Source organism: Octopus sinensis, linkage group LG2, assembly GCF_006345805.1.
Source record: "Octopus sinensis linkage group LG2, ASM634580v1, whole genome shotgun sequence".
NCBI classification, from domain to species: Eukaryota; Metazoa; Mollusca; class Cephalopoda; order Octopoda; family Octopodidae; genus Octopus; species Octopus sinensis.
In genome coordinates, this window is record NC_042998.1 from 202,853,516 (window position 1) to 202,871,015 (window position 17,500).

Below are 17,500 nucleotides of genomic sequence, written 5' to 3' on the forward strand. Positions count from 1 at the left end.
AATAGACAAAATGCAACATAAATCAGCTAAACATATACTAAGAAAAAGTGTAAGGCATGAAGATACACATACACATAAGAGAAAGAGTGGGGAGGAGAGACAGACAGATAGATAGACAGAAAGAGATAATGAGGAAGGTGAAGGAATTAGAAAGAAGGAAGAGGGGAGAAGGAGAGCTAACGGACAAATTGTACAACAATGTAGGAAAATGGAAAGAAAAATATGTTGAAGAACAGAAGCAAGTTCTTTGACCTCTATTTTGATGAACTCAGTTATGACACTGTGGTGAAGAAGATTACTGCGCCACATTGTGGTTTCTGCTTCGATACCATGGCGCAGTATGTTAACCAGACTGGTTCTACCATAGCTTCTGGTTGACAAACTTTTCTTAATGAAATTTGGTAACAGAAAACCATTGGAAAACTGCTCTTGCTCCTGAATGATAGTTGTAATCTGTCGCCCAGATTTACAATACCATTTGGTCCTCTGAATCAAGCATTCGGTGGGTCAGCATGTCTTTCATCTGACCGTTATCTTAAGTCGTTTACAACAAAATAAAAAACGTTTAGGCTCTGGTTATAAGACTGTAGTCTTTTCTCTTGACAAGTGTTTCTAATGCAAGACGAAAAGTAAATATAAATCGCAACTACAATATCCTTCTCTATAATTTCTCTCCCTCCCCTCTCTCCAACTCGTTATAGATAGATGGATAGACAGACAGATAGATAGATAGATAGATAGATAGATAGATAGATAGATAGATAGATAGATAGATAGATAGACATAAATCTATCCTCTCTACCCAACGAATTTTATGCTAATGTCTGCACTATGTAAAATACATTACTGATGTACTTTGCTACTGCTGTATTGTATATATATATATATATATATATATATATATATATATACTAGCAGTATAGCCTGGCGTTGTTTTTTAGTTGCGCTTAAAACGGCAGACTTTGATGTCGCATTAATAATGTTTTGACATAGTTTCAATCTATGAATAAATGTATAGTGTGGCGAAGCTCGAGTTTGCTCTGAATGTGTTGCAAATGTGTAATGCCGACTCCAATTGTTGGTTAATATTCCTTCTATTAACATTATGGAGAAAACAATTACCCGTAGATTTAAAGCAAAATGAAACTCAAGTTTCGAACATCTTTTAAGAAATCTTTTAAGAAATCTATTAAGAAGTTAACACTGCAACTGTATTCATTAAGAAAAAGTACACAGCAGTCAAAAAATTGTAAAAAAATAGGGATTTTCATAGAAAAAAAGCACCTTTTTGATGTAAATAATTTTTGGTTTTAAGATGGTTCGATTTGAATTTTTCCTTCTACGGTATGAAGAGCAGGCCTTCTTCTATCATACTCTCAGTTTTGGTCAGGAAAAATACTTACAAAATATAACGCTCACAGCAGCTATAATGTGTTGCGGCACACAAAGGCAGTGCAGTGTAAATGACTAAGCAAAATGTTCTGTCTTTCGCTAATGCAATTAGTTTTTCTCACAAAAAAATCGATTGAAATTGCTGAATTGTACTCAACGCTGTAGCAGTTGACGACCTTGAAAATTAGTGCATTCACGCAGCGAACATTAGGGAACAGAATCTTCCTCCCGTCGATTCAAGCAACGCTCATCTGTGGACATAACAGCCGCAACAATCGAACTCCCCATACAAAGGCGGTTTTCCATTAGACAAATTATTAACATTAGACATCTCCCTTGCACCCTATTGAAGCTCAAGTTTCGAACTGCTCTGATTTTCGATGTAAATAATTTTGGGTGTTAACATGGTCCGATTTGAATTTTTTCTTCTACGGAAGGAAGCGTAAGCCTTCTTCTATCATACTCTCAATTTTGGTCAACTTGCGCCGCAGGGTCTTGGAGGAGATAAGTGTTAGTTGAAGGCTACCAAACCTGCCATACACAGACAGACAGACAACTTCAGCTTTATAAATATATATTTATATATATATATATATATAATATATATATATATAATATATATATATATAATATATATATATATGTATGTATGTATGTATGTATGTATGTATGTATGTATGTATGTATGTATACTAGCTGAGGTACCCGGTAATTTCCGGGAAAGCGGGGCTTATCTCTTGCTTCCGTTCTCATAATTCTTTCGCAAATCCAATAACAACAATACAAAGTATGTAGCCCTTAAAACGGTTTTTGTGCATTTACAGAGAATTCTCAAATGTCTTACACAGGATCCTGTTTTTAGATATGCCCTATAAGTTATGAATACCCAAATTGTGAAGTCAGTTATGTAATAACATGAAACTAGTTACCTGATAGTAAGAATTCAAATAAAGCAACCCCGAAAAGGGCTTTAATGCTTACCCAGAGTATATAGAACATAGGAAGAAATACTATTAAGGTATGCATACTAAAATCGTGAAGCATGTTAGGTAATAACAGGCTAATCAGAAATGAGATAATAACAATTCAAAGTAAATAACTCTGAAAAGGGCTTTTGTACGTTCCCAGAGAATATTACTCCCAGGGACGTTAGCGTTGGTATATTCGTGAATAAGTAACTAACCGAAATAAGTGGATCTATTGTTTAGGAAAATACTATTTACTTGTTTGAGAGTTGTACTGGATAAATTGCAAAAATAACTCTAACAGTTCAAATACTAAGAAATAAGCATACTAAATTTCCTTTTTACCAAACAATTTAGGAAAATGTATGGGTTATTTCTCTTGCTTATATATAAGGATCACTTCCAGATGTGAATGGGTTATTTCCCTTGGTTTTTAAAATAAAATATATTAGATATATATATATAAGGATCCCTTCCAGGGGCTCTGTTATCGATTTTTTTTTTCAACAATCTGAGTATGCGACGTGGTTTCCAGATTTGAGTTCTACACACGTGTCAAGTTTCATCAAAATCGATAATCGATGTAGGAGAAGTTAGCTAACAACTCCACAAACACCCACAGTCAGAATTACCCACGTATTTAGTAGATATGCAAACTTGCCACTAGTTCAAATATGCTTGAGACGTATTCGAACCCGTCCCTCTACCTTTTAGCCCCTGTGTAAATAAAAAATCGTCGTTACAATCATCTGAAATGGAACAGTCAAAGCGCGATATTCGAGCAATTTTGCTACTACTCGCGATATCAGCGAAACGTTTGGTGAGGAAATAACCAGTGAGTGGTCAGCTCGAAAATGGTCAGCTCAGAAAATGTGCAGATATGAAATTTTCTCGTCGCTTCTTCTCCGTAACCAGACCGATCTATTTCCTGACCATAACTTGTGATGCAAAGTGGATTTTGTACAAAAACAAAAACGTTTTTCGCAGTGGCTGGATCAAAATGAAGCACCGAAAAACCTTCCCTAAACCCGAGCTCTTCAAAAAGAAGGTTATGGTGACTGTTTGGTGGTGTACTGCTGGACTCATCCACTCTAACTTCTTAAAACTCGGAAAAACCAATACTGCAGAAACATATTGCCATGAAATTGCCAAAATGAACGACAAACTGCTACTCCTCCGTCCCAGATTGGTCAACAGAAGAGGGCCAATCATTCTTCATGACAATGCTCGACCACACGTTTCACTAATGACGCTCCAGAAGTTGAGGGAACTTGGCTACAAAGTTCTTTCTCACCCAGTTTATTACTTAGACCTTTCTCCTACCGACTACCACTTTTTCAAGCATCTTCATGGTTTCCTGAGAGAGGAGGAATTCAAAAATCAAACCGATGCTGAAGGTGCATTCAAAGTGTTCATCAGTTCCAGAACTCCAGATTTTTATGTTACCGGAATAAACAAACTTGTAATTCGCTGGCAAAAATGTCTTGATTGTAATGGTACTTACTTTGATGAATGAAATTTCCGCATTGATGAAGTATATTGTGATGAATTTCATGTTTAAAAACGTTGCTTACTTTTTACTCAGCCTAATAGATTCTCAGTTCATTGGGCTTTGACAGCTTGTTAAGTCAACGCTGTGTGGACACATAGAGTGAATAACTTTTCGAGTCGTTATTGTATTAAATGAGCATCAACTTTCTGCAAAACAGTGTAGTTATATAAAATTTGTTTAAGGAATTTTCTCGCGTGTCTGGTAGGAAATAGGATTTGAATAAAAGAGATAGAACGGTTCTTCAGTAAAAAAAAAAAATCGGCTTATAATTTTTCTGAAATCATTTGAATTAAACAACACCTACATATATTTACATAGATACACGCATACAAAGACAGGCACCAATTCACACACACACACACATACACATACACACACGTACACATACACACATACGCATGCATGCATGCATACAACATATGTACGTGCATGTATGAGTATATGTACATATATATATAACATATATATATATATACATATATATATATATACATATATATATATATACATATATATATACATATATATATATATATATACATATATATACATATATATATATATATATATATATATATATATATATATATATATATATACACACACACACACATATATATATATATATATATATGTACGTGATTAGTATTCTATTGTATCTAAAAGAGCTGATTACTAGATTTGTCACAGACTCATTATAAGGGGATTATGACAAGAACGCTTAATGAATCCTTAAAGCTGTAAGACTCTGAAACAACCTCAAAACAGATTAATCACGAACATCTTTCTTCATTTCATGATTTATTTTCACGAGGTTGCTCAAAATTGCAGCAACATATTTACTGTAAATATTTCTATGTCTTGGTAACTTCCACAAACCTATAAGTCAGGTGTGATTCGAACTCAAACGAAGAAATCACACAAATATATTTTTAACAGCTTAACTTGTCACACCTTCTTGTGATTAATATTGTACATCGAAATAGTGATTGTTTCATCACTACTTTAATAAATCCGAAGACGGTTATGTTTCACTGTTGAGTTCTTATACGAATGAAACATTTCGGAAATTGTCTCCCTTATTTGCCGAAGTGAGTAGCATAATATCATTTATTGACATTAAGTTTCCCCTTCCTCAGTGCATAATTTTATTTTTTTTTAAATGATTTTACATATTAACAGTTATTGCCAAGCTAATATGGCAGTCCGTAAATATAAGACTAAAGCTGCCGTTGATTAGCTCCAAGAGGCCATCGCCTCTAGCTAGCTATATGACACACGAACCTGTGTCCACTATAACCTTCGAACACTGGAGGTCAACCGCTTCCCCTTGCTGGACAAGCATCTGCAGACATGTTTCAGAGTATTTGCTCTTTATTAATGCAGAGTAACCAAACCCAGCAGGCGTCGCTGCTGACCGTCAGTTCGAAGGATTATTCACCTAATTTCAGTGGCATACATAAACTGGTTTTTAAAAATAGAAATATTAAAATTTCTAAGTCTCTCTAAAGGAGACTACGGCAGCGGTACTGGGTATTAACAGTTATCACCAAGCTAATATGGCAGTCCGAAATTAGGTAAATAATCCTTCGACAGACGGTCAGCAGCGACGCCTGCTGGGTTTGGCTAATCTGCATTGATAAAGGGCAAATACTCTGAAACGTGTCTGCAGATGCCTGACCAACAAGGGGAAGCGGCTGACCTCCTCCTCTGTTCGAAGGTTATAATGGACACAGGTTCGTGTATCATATAGCTAGATAGAGGCGATGGCCTCTTGGAGCTAACCAACGGCAGCTTTAGTCGTATATTTATGGACTGCCATATTAGCTAGGCGATAACTATTAATATCCAGTACCGCTGCCGTAGTCTCCCTTAGAGAGACTTGGAAATTTTAATATTTCTATTTTATATATTCATTACGTTTAATACATTCACTATAACTTACATGATTACCACTTTTCATACAGATGACGCTTCGCGTAATTAATCTCAAAGATTTATTCTTTTTAGTATGCTACGTTTTACGCTTACGCATGTAGAATGCCATAAATATACATGATACTTATCTCACCATTACTTCGGCAAATATAATTATGTCTATGATTTACCAAAAATGTTTAATAAGACTGAAACATAACCGAAGTTGTTTTTCTGTGCTTACCAAACTATAACTTTTATTTTTACTTATAACTTACTTATAACTTACTATTTAAAAGTATTAATCTAACATCTCACAATATTCTTTCATAATTTTCATTTTCTGTGCTTGCTATACGCTTTTTAAGTTCATTATTTCCTCATTTCAATTAAGTTTTAGGTTAATTTAATATGGTTTCTCTGTACAGATAAAGAGAGCAACTTCGTATGTCACAGTTACGTGCGATGTTTTGTTTTTGCATGTTACTTAATGCTTTTGAAACTCCACTACATGATACACATGTAGTTCCGAGTGGTGCTATATTCTGAAGGTGTGTACATGTGTAAATCATGACATTTAGTTATATATTTTCTACATATTTTTTAATAAATCCCAAGAAACAACCCCTAGGATTTGCCTTTGTTTAGATCCCTCATGTCCTAATTATCTCTCTTCACAGATTATCAACATTTACGTTTGTTTTTGTTTTTTAAGTCCATTGAACCTCTTGAAGGAAATGTTATAGTAGAAGACCGAGAAGTCTGTAATCATCTTTTGAAAATATTGATTCAATAAAACGGAATGAAGAACTTACAGATCCAATAAACCCCCACCCCCTCCCTTGATACAATTGCAAGTCTTTGCGGCGATGTCGAATGGATATAAATGCTGAGGAAGAGCAAAATTATGATATTCACCAAAATAACATAGTAAATCTAACTGAAATAAATAACAGGGAAGACGCTCGAAAAATTGCATCCGTTTAAACACTTTGGAAAAGGCGAAAAGGGAATGTCAAATCACAGGAAGAAGTAAAATGCTGGATTGCGGCAGTTTCTGTAATTTTAGCAAAATGAAACACAGTTTGGGAATATATATAATTGACAAAGTTGTTAGAGCATTGGATAGAAGCGTTGCAGTATTTTTCTCTGTTTTCTGCGCTTTGAGTTCAAACTCCGTCGAGGTCAATTTTATCTTTCATCGTTTCGGAGTCGATAAAAAAATACGAATCCATGGCAGTTGATCGTAGGAAATGTTTCTCTTTCGGTCATTTTGCGCTCTAATACCAACGTCTGCAACATATTTGATGCCAGGCTTTGTCAGCAGAGGTCAGCAGCCATTAATTTGGGTACAACCGATGGGTGGTGGCTAATCACATTAGCGTTGCAGCATAATCTGTAAAAAAAATCTTTCTGCCACGAAATCTGCCGTTAATTTTCGTAATCCGTTTCATTATATGATTTTTTTCAAAATGCCCGGTGGGAAGAGATGTGACCTTTTGTCCTTTTATGGCATCTCATGGAAAGGCTCTAGGGCCTGACTCATTTGGTGGAGTCTGAGATGAAGACATTAGCCATGTATCTTTTTATGCTGTCTGATGGAATATTTGAGCCAAGATCTGCAATTCTTCAAAACTCCTTCATTCTGCGAGACCTGTGCATTCCAGAGCATCTTTTGCATATCAACTTCCGCCCTTCTCTTATCAAATATTGACCATGTGAGGCTTTTACATGTTAACTTCCAATCATGACATATAATATATAGTTTTAAGGGGTTTTTTTTTGTATAATTTCTGTTGTTCTTTCTTTTACCTTCTCACAAATGTCTGTCGGCTTCCTATTCATTTATCATTTTATTCGTTGTTATAGATGTTGTTGCCGCTGCTGTTGCTTCACAGAATCATTCAGAAAATCCTCAGATAAAACTTTTCGTTCACTCGACAGACAGGCCAGGAATATAAAGTTATTCCTGACAAGAAAAAAAGTAGACACAGACGTGTCAAATAGAGACAGAAGTGTCAGAATATGAAAGACGTATAAAAGGAAATAAAGGTTACAGGATTTAAATCTTTCATAGCAATAAAAAGAATTGTATGGAAGAGAGGGAAATAGAGAGCAAAAGAGAGAGAAAGAAAGAGACAGGCGGAGAGAGATAAAAAAAAGAAAGACAGACAGAAAGAAAGAGATCAAAGAATAATAATATTCTGTCTATAAAAACAAACAAAGATGCTATAGTAAACGTAGGAGAATAGATAGAATTGATTATGGAGAAATCATAATGAATAGAAAATGAATGGAATGGTATATAAAGGAAATTTGGTGGAATCTAAATAAATATAGTAAAGAACGCAGAGAAACAAAAGATTAAAAAGCACAAGTATATAACTTTACAAAGCGGGGTGTTTTATAACGTAGATAAAAAGGCAATAGTCGAATAAAACGTAATTTATATTCCAGCGAAATGCGATCCATCAATAAGGTGCAAGGGAATATTGAAGAAACAAGAGCATGGAAGGAATTGAAAAAGTTGAATGTGACGGGAAACTTTCGCAGGTCGTGCACGGAAATTAGAGAAATATTCCTTCATTTGATGTGTAGCTATAAAATACTGTAAGAGGATGTTTAAAAACGTATTTATACTTACATGGCCTTTGCGGTAGTTTAAGTAAGCCAAAAAGAAATGACTAAGCAAAAATTCGTGTAGTATAAACTAAAGAAGACAGATGGATCATACTGCCACAATACTAGGTATAATATTAATTAATAATTAACTATAGCCGATGTGAATTGAAAGCTTCAACACTCACAATGAACAATTCCAGGTCATTATAGAAATTAAAATACCAACAAATGCTTGCCTTTTAAATATGTCAAATAAAGGTAAGAATACAGCACGAAGGCTGTGCTAATAGTCATTGATTATTCAAGAGACGGAAGGGTTGCAGCTGAAAATCAAATGGTTATGTTAATTAAAGAATATTAGGTGATGAGTATACATGCCTAGTGTTGTAAACATTAAAGGAAGCATGTACACAATACTAGGGACCGAAGTATCATTCTTCACCTAATGTGGTTACAATATCAGCCCCTGCATGCCCACCAGCTGATAGGTTGATGTTTAATGACAGATTTGACTTTGTGGGTCTTAGGATTTCTATCCATTCTTCAATAACATGGTACTACAGTAACTTACCTATAACGATTTTATTTACTGCTAATAGGCTGTAAAGGAGGTCTCTGAAATGTGCTATAATTTCAATATCACTGATCAAGGTGGATCCATCTTCGTAACGAAGGGGAATAGGATTTGATTGGCAGGAACCAAATATGCTTTCACAAGCTGACATTGTTTTGATATCTTTTTGTTAAAGGTTAATGAATATTTTCTTCTGCAATTTTGATTTAAGCTAGGTGTCTACGAACTCAATAAGAAGACACTGTTCCGACCAAGAATGAGTGCTGGTGGCATTAAACTTAAATTTCTAATGAAACAATTTGTAGCTTTGAAAAACCTGACTCAAAAGAATCTACTTGCCTACATGTCCTGAACTCCGAATCTATCACTCACAACCCACTCTAAGTATCATACACACACACACATATACATATACATATATATATATATATATATATATATATATATATATATATATATATACATATATATACCGGAGTAAATACATAAATGTGAAACAAGGTGGTAAAAAGAGTACTCCAATACCAGAGTCTTGATCGAATTGTCATCTCGGTTCTATTTTAACAAAACTGTCCGACGAACAGGAACGTGAAACTCCGAGTAACAGCTTTTGTTAAATTTCTGCTGCTTTTAAATAAAGTATATATATATATATAATATATATATATATAATATATATATATATATATATACATGTAGATATGTGAGTACATGTGTATGTTTGTATGTATGTATAAGTCAATGGAGTTCCAACATAGTCTGCATTTTTGAATTTAATTTTGTACCTTTTTCTAATTTTAGATAAGGCTTGTACTTTCATAATTTGCACCATCTTCAGGTTTATATAGTAGCGGTATTAACTGACAGTTATGTTTCACAATTAATAACTAGTGGAACGCTGGAGTTTGTCCTTTAAATACATTCCAGTAGGCTCCAGCATGCTGTATCTCACGATCTATCTTTTAACCAATCAGCGTGCAGATTAGACGTCACGGTTTGGTGAAAGCGCCAGCGTAATTGATATTGACCGTCTTATTCATAAAAGATTTTAGCAAATCAGCGTGCGGCTTAGGCGTCACGGCCTGGTGAGCGCTAAACACAGCTGGCATTGACAGCGTTTGTTTTATAAAAGTTCTTTAACCACTTAGCGTGCGGCTTTGCCGTCTCGGCTCGGGGAGCGCGCCAGCACAGTTCACGTCGACAGCGCTTTTCATGAAGGCATTTTAGTCAGAGTCATCTGTTAAGGATTCAGCTATGTTCAGACATTGAAGAACACTCGATACTGTAAACAATATTCCTGCCTTTAATAAATGAATTTAATATTTCCGTTAAAATTCTGAACATTCACTACTACTACTACTACTACTACTACTACTACTACTACCACTACTAATACCACCACCACCACGGCCACTTTGCACGCACACATACATATATACATACATACATACATACATACATACATACATGCAAATATACATATACTTACATACACGCATATACGTGAGGGTGTATGTGCAAGTGTATGAGGCTGTGTGCATTTTGAATAAGTATGAATATGTTAACTGTATACACCTGCGTATGTGCATTGATATATCCGTATGTATATAAATGTGGGCGTGTGCTTGCATATTTATGTGTTTATGTATTTGTGCGTGTATGTGTATGTGTATACATGTTTGTCTATGAGAATGATAAGTAGGATTGTAAACATGGATATGCATATTACTAAAGAACCGTATATGCATTTACGGTTCCATGGTTTTATGTTTTTATGTTTCTATGTTCCCATGTTTCCATATGCTTCGATCGATATTTGTGATCATACAACCATTATACAACAATTATTATACAAATCTTATACGTGTGATATTTATACATTTATGTATTTTTGAAGCTCTCCAATTTTTATACAATTTTTAATCAATGTCTAAACAATTGTTGAATTCTTTTTCCTTTTTTTTTTTTGTTTTTTTTTTGCTTTTGTATATCTATAAATATTTTATGTTTATGCGTTACACATTTATATACTGATTAAACACTCAACCAGTTTTATGTTCATATATTTATGTATTTGCTGTAACCGTGTATTTACATATTTGAAATTTAAACATTCATGTATTTAAAATGCATGTATATCGGTTATTCGTGCACTGGTGCACACATTTACATCTGAGTACATAAGGGATTGCGACTGTATATATTACAGCCTATGTGTGTAAATATGTGCATCAACGTGGAAATATGTATATTCTCTTTTTCTCTTCCTCTTTTACTTGTTTCAGTCATTTGACTGCGGCCATGCTGGAGCACCGCCTTTAGTCGAGCAAATCGACCCCGGGACTTATTCTTTCGTAAGCCCAGTACTTATTCTATCGGTCTCTTTTTGCCGAACCGCTAAGTGACGGGGACGTAAACACATCAGCATCGGTTGTCAAGCAATGCTAGGGGGACAAACACACACACACACACACATACATATATATATATATATACGACAGGCTTCTTTCAGTTTCCGTCTACCAAATCCACTCACAAGGCATTGGTCGGCCCGGGGCTATAGCAGAAGACACTTGCCCAAGATGCCACGCAGTGGGACTGAACCCGGAACCATGTGGTTGGTTAGCAAGCTACTTACCACACAGCCAATCCTGCGCTTATATGTATATTTTTTATGTATGTTTCATTTAGTTGTAAATAAGCGTCAATATGCGACTACATATGTGCGTGCACACGCGTGGGGACACATTTGTAGTTGCACATTCACGAGTATGAGTGTGGGGGGTTTGTGCATGCATATCTACACGTGTATGTCTCTTTATAGATATGCATATGCATATATGAGGGCATATTGTATTTTATATATATAACAACATATAAATATATGTGTGTGTGTGTGTGTGTGTGTGTGTGTGTGTGTGTGTGTGTGTGCGTGTGTGTGTGTATGTATATGTATGTGTGTGTGTGTGTGAAAATTAGTTGGTTGTCATGATAAAACTCAGAGTTTCGGATGCCGGTGCTGAAGTCTGCTCCGGCATCTCATCAGTTAATAAGACAAACGCTATAGCGTTTGTCTAAATAACTTATGAGATGCCGGAGTAGACTTCAGCCCCGGCTTCTCTTAATAACTCATGATATTCCGAAGCAGACTTCAGCCCCACCAGCCGAAACTCTGAGTTTTATTATAACAACCAACTAATTGTCACATATTATATTTATAGATAAATTCCTCTATTTTACATAATGTCGAAGTCTCGTTCATTCTTTTGTTGTCATATTATTATTATTATCATTATTATTATTATTATTATTATTATTATTAATATTTTTATTTTTATTATTATTATTATTACTATTGATGTTGTTGTTGTTATTGTTATTATTATTATTGTTGTTGTTATTATTAATATATATGTATATCAAAATTGAGAGAGTGGAGCAGGTAAAGACCAGGCTACATATGTTTCCTAGCTTGCAGATCCTCGTAATTAATAATTATTCAACGAGGGATACTCCGCTAGCTACTCATCAGGTCGAAGATGCCTTGGTTATATGGAAGTTACATCGTCGTCAAGGAATCCCACTTTAACTCGCTGGAGATACAATTCAAATTGAACGGTGAAGCCGGAAGGACGAAGTAAAAAAAAAATGACATAGAAAAACAAATGTATGAAGAAATGAAATGGTCAGTAAAGGAAAAGAAGGAAGAGGTCAAAAATCTGGGAGTGAGCAATTGTCTAAATTTGTTAAGAATAAAGAAAAGAATAGGGAGAAAAAGAAGGGCGGAATTTAGGTTAGATTGTAGCTGACTTTAGGGGAAAATCGTTGTGGATATTAAACAGGGGTGCATATGTATGTGTGTATATACTTTTTACTCTTTTACTCTTTTACTTGTTTCAGTCATTTGACTGCGGCCATGCTGGAGCACTGCCTTTAGTCGAGCAAATCCACCCCGGGACTTATTCTTTGTAAGTCCAGTACTTATTCTATCGGTCTCATTTTGCCGAACCGCTAAGTGACGGGCACGTAAACACACCAGCATCGGTTGTCAAGCAATGCCAGGGGGGCAAACACAGACACACAAACACACACATATATATACATATATACAACAGGCTTCTTTCAGTTTCCGTCTACCAAATCCACTCACAAGGCATTGATCAGCCCGGGGCTATAGCAGAAGACACTTGCCCAAGATGCCACGCAGTGGGACTGAACCCGCAACCATGTGGTTGGTAAGCAAGCTACTTACCACATTGTCACTCCTGCGCCTATGTATGTATATTCAGTAATAATTTTGTATTCGAGTAGACACCAAGCAGTATGCTGTTTACAGTCCGTCTACAGTATTCGGCTACATGATGTCAACAGTAGTATGGAGGTATATGGCACTAGATTTACTTGAAGAATTCCGTTGCGTCCGTAAAGTCTATATATAAAGATAAGAGACAAAAAGTGGAATTTTCGAGACTCTGTATTCACAGCGACTATGAGCTTCTCGACTCATCCTGCATCCGTACCTTACAGGTGAGACGCTGAACTATCAATTTTTATGCAGTATAGATGCAGATGCGTCTCCTCTAGTAACTTTTCAAAAACTACCTCGATTTTCATTTACCGTTTCGCTTATTTCTATAACAATACGTTTTAGCTAGTGTTAGCATTCCATCCGTCTCTTTAATGAACTGAGATGAAATGAAAGAATGTCTCTCACATAAGCAATAAACCCATAAAAGTATCTAACAAAGTATAAAAGGATAAAAGAATAAGGAATCAAAACATGAAATGAATGAACATAAGATGGAATATACCAATAAGACACTGTCAAAGAAAAACATAAAATATACGTGAGATCAGAAAAGAACAAAAAAAAACAACTATCGGACATTTCTAAATAAGTTAGCATACATATGTGTGTTTGTGTGTATTATAAACATACATGCGCACACACACACACATATATTTATTTATATATATATATATATATATATATATAATATATATATATATATATATATATATATTATATATATTATATATGTATATATATATATATATTTAATCAATATAGGGTGGCAAAAAATTTCGTAGAATTTATTTGCCACCAGCGGCCTAGTGGGAAAAATTAAATAGTCATAGACCATTTATAAGTTCAACATCACAATCAAGGAATGGCCATAATAGGCCATTCACCCACTAGAAATAACAGCCAAGCTTCAACCGCAAAATAACATTAATTCCGCAAACCAGGAGAAGTTATTTCTAGTGGGTGAATGGCCTATTATGGCCATTCTTGATTGTGATGTTGAACTTATAAATGGTCTATGACTATTTAATTTTTTCCACTAGACCGCTGATGGCAAATAAATTCTACGAAATTTTTTGCCACCCTATATTGATTAATTATGAATTTTCTGGTTAATTCCGTAATGGAATCGGCGGCTTATATTTGCTGCCGATAAATTTGGCGCGAGTGCGATGATTTGAAAATTTTAGGTCAGATATTGCCGAGGCAGGGATAGAGATGCCTCGTGATAATATCTGCTCGGACCTGGCTGTTTCTTACTGACGAATCTATCGGCCTATGGAAGATTGGCTTGATTTAATTTAATCAGGTTAGTTTACCATTAAACAATAGATGAAACGGTGCATCGTATAAGAAATTACAGGGTAAATGTTTTTTTAATTTTCTCCTGGTTTGCGGAATTAATGTTATTTTGCGGTTGAAGCTTTGGCTGTTATTTCTAGTGGGTGAATGGCCTATTATGGCCATTCCTTGATTGTGATATATATATATATATATATATATATATATATATATATATATATATATACATATATATGCATGTATATATATATATATATATATATATAATATATATATATATATATATATACAAATATATGCATATATATACATATATATATATACATTATTTATATATACACATATATATGCATATATATACATATATATAGATAGATAGACAGACAGACAGACAGATAGATAGATAGATAGATAGATAGATAGATAGATAGATAGATAGATAGATAGATAGATAGATAGATAGATAGATAGATAGATAGATAGATAATAAATCCCCAAAAGAAAAGACACACATGAAAAAACAACAGCGGGAGGACGTAGTACATGTTAAATATCAGCAGATGCTCAGGAAAGGAGAGCTAGATGGTTTAACGTTTCGAACAAAGTGCTTCTTCAGAAAAAGAGGTAAGTCCAAAAGGAGGGAAGACGGAGGAAGAAAATCGCAAAAGATTCACATGTGGTTACATTTTCAAATGACCGGAAGGGATGGGTGAAGAAAAAGTTCTTTCGGAGACAGGGGAGTGTAAGAGAAGAAGGTATGTGTGTGGATGTGTGGGTATGTGCGTGCACGCATGTCTGTGTGTGTGTATGCGTGTTACACGTGTGTGTGCGTATGTGTGTGTATGTGTTGTGTGTGCGTGTGTGTGTGAGCTTTTGGCTGTTTATATGTGTATGTGTGAGTGAACATTTTGTCACTTAATGTCATAGGAAGAATTTATAGTAGGAGTGGCTGTCTTTTGTGTAGTGTGTCCCTTCGAATGTTTGTAGGAGAATGGTCAGTAGAAAGGCGTTTAGCGGGTAGTTTGAAGTATGTGCAGGTGCGTGTATGTATATGTACGTGTGTATATGTGTTTGCGTGTGTGTGTATGTGCGTGTGTGTGTATGTGCGTGTGTACATATGTGTGTGCATGTATGTGCGTTAGTATATGTGTATGTGCGTGCGTGTGTATATGTATTTGTGAACGTGAAGATGTGTGTCGAGTTCTGTGTGTTTTGTTGCGTGTATGCGCGTGTGTCTGCGCATGTGTGTGTATATGTGTCTGGTTGCGTGTACGTATGTACGTTTATGTGTGCGTGTGTGTGTGTGTGAGTCTGCGTGTGTGTGAGGCTTTGTGCGTTAGGTATGTGTGCATTCCTGTGCGTGTGTAAGTGTGTGCATATATGTGTGCGTTTGTGTACATGTGTGAGCGCGCATGTATGTGTGTGACGTGTGTGTGCGTGTTGTGTGTGTGGTGTGTGGGAGGTGTATGTGTAGTATATATGCACTGATGTATGTGCGACTGGGTGTATGTAGGTGTGTGTGTATGTATGCGCGTGTGTGTGCATTTGTGTGTGTGCATATGAGTGTATGAGCGTGTATGTGAGTGTTTGTATGGGGGTGTGCTTTGTGGAGGTTTATGTGCGTTTCTGTGTGCGTGAGTGTGTGTTTGTGCGCGTATGTGCGTGTGTATGTACGTGTCTGCATGTGTGTGTAGATGTATGTGTGTGTGTGTGCATGTACGCGTGTTGTATGTGTGTGGTGTGTGTGGGAGGTACATGTGCGTTCATGTGTGTGCGAGGATGAGTGTACTTTTTCGTGTGTGTATATGTACGTGTGTGTGTGTGCGTGTTATAGAAATAACATGAAATATAAGTTATAATAAAAAAAGGTTGATAGGGGATAAAAAACAAGTTAATATAATAGAAAATAGCGTAATTAAAATACATAACAAAATAAAGTTACTTTGTTTAAGGTGGTTGTAGAAACAGTCCTTAGAAAAATCGGGGGTTGTGTTTAGTCCGAAAGGTATAGTGGTCGTAGATTAAAAAATACAATGCTGTTCCAGGCGAAGTCGAGACTGTGTGGATCCGAGGTGCAGAGCAAGGCCAAAGACGGAGATGTTAGAGGGAGAGTGGTTGGCCAAGCGAAAGTAACAAGCAACGGGGGTGTTCGAACGTAGCCGAAAATCCCTTAGATGTTCGGTGTGAAAAGGTCGGCCAGCCGGCGGCCCGTCTGACCTACATATAGTTTACCTCAGAAATTGCATCTAATACAATATATATATTTACATGGCTGAAACGAATACAAGAAATAAAAATAGAAGATACATATAGATAGATAGATAGATAGATAGATAGATAGATAGATAGATAGATAGATAGATAGACAGATAGATAGATAGATAGATAGATAGATAGATAGATAGATAGATAGATAGATATCTTGGAGTGTCGCCACAATTGTAGAGACTTTGGGCAATTCTAGGGCATTCGTTCGGGATATGGACAAAGGTTTCATCCACTCTATTGCAGATACGATACAGCGGAGACATTTACTCATTCCTAAGTTGACCCTCCAGTTCGTGGCTAAAGCTTGATCTTGCGCTGCCAGTACAGTGCTCTCGGTCTCTTTTTTTAGGGTTCCTTTCTTCAGCCAATCTCACCTATTTTTACCAGCAACTTCTGTTGTGGCTACATGGTATTGATTGTGTAGTACCTTCTTTCGTAATTCTTCATGTCCTTTTTATACTTCTTCCTTTGTTTTCCCTTTTTTTCTGCTCTCAATCCTCCCTCGTTCCTAACTGTCACTAGCAAGGTTTCCTTACTTTGGGCTAGGTCTCTCATTAAGCTCTCGAGTTCGATACGCACGCAATCATCCACACTTATCAGTC

At 35.7% G+C, this 17,500-nt stretch overlaps 1 long non-coding RNA gene across 2 annotated transcripts in view; it reads right to left on the reverse strand.

Annotated features, from left to right (window-relative positions):
* Positions 1-11,264: 11,264 nt before the first annotated feature.
* The window catches only part of LOC118762376, a 29,723-nt gene continuing 23,487 nt past the window's right edge, over positions 11,265-17,500 (reverse strand). For both annotated transcript variants that reach the window (XR_004998119.1, XR_004998120.1), the window contains one exon: positions 11,265-11,275. This is a non-coding gene — a long non-coding RNA (uncharacterized LOC118762376). The remainder of the gene's footprint in view (positions 11,276-17,500) is intronic.